The sequence below is a fragment of the Myotis daubentonii genome, chromosome 9 (genome assembly GCF_963259705.1).
Source record: "Myotis daubentonii chromosome 9, mMyoDau2.1, whole genome shotgun sequence".
Lineage (NCBI taxonomy): Eukaryota > Metazoa > Chordata > Mammalia > Chiroptera > Vespertilionidae > Myotis > Myotis daubentonii.
The window spans coordinates 67,003,825-67,007,978 of NC_081848.1; positions in this window are offsets into that span (position 1 = coordinate 67,003,825).

Here is a 4,154-nt window from a genome sequence, read left to right on the forward strand (position 1 = left end):
AGGGCAGGGCGGGTGGGTGGGGGTCTTAGGGGTGTGTGTTTCTATGAATGTATGGCCCTCTTTCTCAAGAGTGACACATGCAGATGGAGGAGTCAGGGGTTAAATATGACAGAGAGAACAGAAGAGAGTAAAATGATATGAAAGAAACTTGAAACTTCACATAATAAATCGTTTCTAACATTATGATATAGACAAAAAGTAGCAGGTTGCTGGGGGAAATTGTTAATAGTTTCTCTACAAATATGTAAGACCACTGTGGTAGATTGGAAAAGTGGCCACAATTATTCATTTAATAATTGCAGAGTCTTTTCTTTAGAAGTGGCAACTTTTGCCCTGGCTGGTGCGGCTCAGCTGGTTGAGTGTCGTCCTGCGCACTGAGAGGTCACTAGTTCGATTCCGAGTTGGGGCGCATGCCCAGGTTGTGGGCCCCATCCCCGATGTCTCTCTCTCATCCATGTTTCTCTCTTTCTCTCCCTCTTCTTCTCTCTCTAAAAAAAATTAGATAAAAAAAAGTAGAGATGTTTTCCTTACTCTTTATACCTAAGCTGGTCTGATGACTGGCTTTGGCTGATAGAATGAGGCAGAAGTGATGTTATATCGCCTCTGCTCACTTCCTTAGACCCCTGCCACCTCCACATATAAGACCAGACTATCCTGGAAGATGAGAGTCCAAGAGGAGCAGAAGCTGTCAGCCGATTCCTTTCGGCCAAGGCCAAAGACAATGAAAGAGACTATACAAGCTCAGCAAAGCCAAACCTCATCACACCTTTCAGCTAATTCTCCAGCTAAACCTGCCAGGCCCACACAGACACAGTGACTCATGAGCTAAATAAATGTTATTGTTTTAAACAAACACCCGCTCCTCCTCCCAAAGTGACACATGCTCTCTTACAAGAAAAGGCTCAGAACAGAAAAGTCTCTTCTCTTCCAGATTTTCTACTCTTCCCAGAGGAATAAGAATCTTTTCTTTCCCTCTACCTGGATGCGGTGATTCATTCATTCAATCATTCATTCACTCAATAGATTGGTTTTTTTTCCCAGTGTAAAGGCACTTTGTTAGGCGTGGTGGGGGTCACAGGATGCAGGACATAAAAAAACACAGACCTGATTTATAGTCTGGTTTGGGCAGAAAGGAAATAAGCCTGGCCAAATAAGCCACTGAGTGCATTCGAATTCAGCCGTGGGATCACCTTACAGCTGTGTGACCTTTGGGTAGTTACTTAACCTTTCTGAGTTTTCCCTTCCTTATCTCACAAGCAGGCATAATACCTGGCTCTCAGCATGAGGGAGAGGGGGGTAGAAAACGTGCCAAGTGCTGTGCCCCTGGATCAGAATCACTTCCCACCCCCTGCCTTTGCTCAGTCACATTTCATCACATCAGGCTCTCCCACAGGAGGGGGCAGTTCCCTGAATTTGGGAGGTGCCTCTGCTTTTAACAGTAGCTCAGACAGAAATTCGGCATCTTCCCAGCAGCCTGAGAGATCGACATCAGGGGCACTGAGAAAGGTTGGGCACACAGAGACCATTCTGCCAATCAAGCCCAATGTGAAGTGCTGATCTCTCCACACCCCCAGAGCTACAAGTCAAATCTGGGTGACTCTTGTTTAGTTCTGAGCCTTGGCTGGGAGACTGAGCTGCAAGAAAGGCCTCGGACCTGACATGGCATCCGGAGGTTTTGCCCACATGGGCAGCCAGGTCCTAAGGGGAAAGCCAATGGTGTTAGAGGATGGGGTAGGGGGCTAAGCCATAAATAATCCTCAAACCCAGTCTTCTTGTTTCCCCTCTCAGAAACCCCTGACCTCAACCAAAGCATGTACGAACTAGAAAGAACACACTGGAAGCTTGGGTCACCTCCCACCTTGCATGTCAGCCCAGAACTTGGTCCTCAGCTCAGGCCTTAGAGAAGGGGACCAGCCCCAAGGACTGCCAGCTGCCAGCCCAGCGACAGTACCCAGCTAGGTGAGTTACCACCCTGCCCCTATGCCTCAGTTTCTCCTTATCACCAGGGTATTCTGTGAGAGGGGAACTGGGAAGCCAGATTCCTCAGGTGGCAGAAGTTCCTGAGTGGGGGCAGCAGGGATGTGAGCCTACATCTTGGTGGCTGTGATGGCCTTAAGAACACTCATGTATGCCCTAGCCAGTTTCCTCAGTGGTTAGAGAATCAGCCTGAGGACTGAAGGGTCCCGGGTTTGATTCTGGTCAAGGACACGTACCTCGGTTGCAGCTCAATCCCTGGCCCCAGTTGGGGCATGTGCAGGAGGCAAGCAATAGATGTGTCCCTCTCACATCAATGTTTCTGTCTCTCCCCATCCCTTCCACTCTCTCTAAAAATCAGTGGAAAAAATATCCTCAGATGAGAATTAACCAAAAAGAAAGAAAAACACTCACCCCATAGAAATATTTCAGGCAGGACTAGCTTGATCCATGTTGAGACCCGATAGGATAGATGCTTGAGAAGTGGCTGTGGACTGACAGCTGAATCCCTATTGTCATTGTGGGGAGTACACATACCCATTGGGCTGCTTGTGGTTGTGAACCTGACTGAGTGTGTGACAGCTGGGGGAGAAGGGGAGGGGCCAAGGATGACGGGACCTGCAGCCAGAAGGACTAAACCCAGAATTGCAGTCAGAACGCTGGGTGGACAACACTGTACCAAGGAGAGGGGAAGGGAGGGAGAGGGGACACACACAGTGGGGAGATGGGGGGAGAAGAAAGAAACAGAGACAGGGGACAGACAAAACAATGGGATTAGGAGGGAGAAAGGGAAGGAGGGAGACAGAAGGGCTAAGAATCAGAGCACCGGTGAATCTGTGAGGATAAGCTAGAAGCGAGAAAGACACACCAAGACATCTTTAGAGATGAAAAGAGCGCTGTGTTAAAATCTGTCTTCCCATGGGTCTCCCTCATCAAGCTGTAGGTTTTGAAGGCAGGCACTGTCTTAAGTCATCTTTATACCCTCTGTGCTTAGCATAGTGCAGACATAAGGGCACTGTATTTGTTGAATAAAGAAAATACTAAGAAAAGGCAGAATTTTGCCTTAGCCAGTTTGGCTCAGTGGACAGAGCATCAACCTGAAGACGGAAGGGTCCCGGGTTCGATTCTGATCAAGGGCGGGTACCTCTATGGCAGGCTCCTCCCTGGCCCTGGTCAGGGCTCCTTGCAGGAGGCAACCAATCTGTATGCTTCTCTCACATGGATATTTCCCTTTGTCCTTCCACTTTCTCTAAAAATCAATAGAAAAATATCCTTGGGTGAGGATTTAAAAAAAAAAAAAAAAGGCAGGATTTTAAGCCTAGAAGGGCAGAGACAGAGATAGTGGCTCTGAGCTTAGACTTGAGTCACAGAGACATGCTTTTGAACCTCAGGTCAGCCTTTCCTAACTGCACGACTTTGAGCAAGACTGAGCCCCTCCAAGTTGAGAGCTTACATATCAAGTTGTGGAGGATGAACATCTGTAAAGCTCTCAGCAGACCACCTGTGTAAGCTCCCAACACTGTTAGTTACTGTTATTACTGTTGTCACAGGCAAATAAGTGAGACGGAGACTGGCATAAATGGATTGCATGAATAGCCTCCAGTGAATGACTTTGCCCTCTAACTTCAGTGCCTACTTGAACTTCAGGCCTGGCTATGTGACTCCCTTGCTTTGGCTGATGGCACAATGGTAAATTTGATGCCAGCAGAGACGCAAAGGTGTGAAAAAGACAGCCTGTTTCTGACTCCTTTCTTGCCAACTATCACAGCTGTGTCACAGAGCCCGGGGAAGATCAACCAAGTCCCGGCCAGATCAGTAAGACCACTCAGCCCGAGGCTTGGTCGAAATAATAAATAGTTGTTGCCCTGACCGGTTTGGCTCAAGAGGATAGAGCATCGGCCTGCCAACTGAGGGGTCCCAGGTTCGATTCCAGTCAAGGGCATGTACCTTGGTTGTGGGCACATCTCCAATAGGGGGTGTGCAGGAGGCAGCTGATCGATGTTTCTCTCTATTCCTCTCCCTTCCTCTCTGTAAAAAATCAATAAAATATATTAAAAAAAGAAAAAAGTTGTTGTTTGAAGCCAGTCTTTGGGAGTGACTTGTTACAAGGCAGTAGCTAGCTGATACAAGGGCATGGTTACCCTTGTCCTTTAAAATGGAAAGGCAAATGAGAGAGGAAG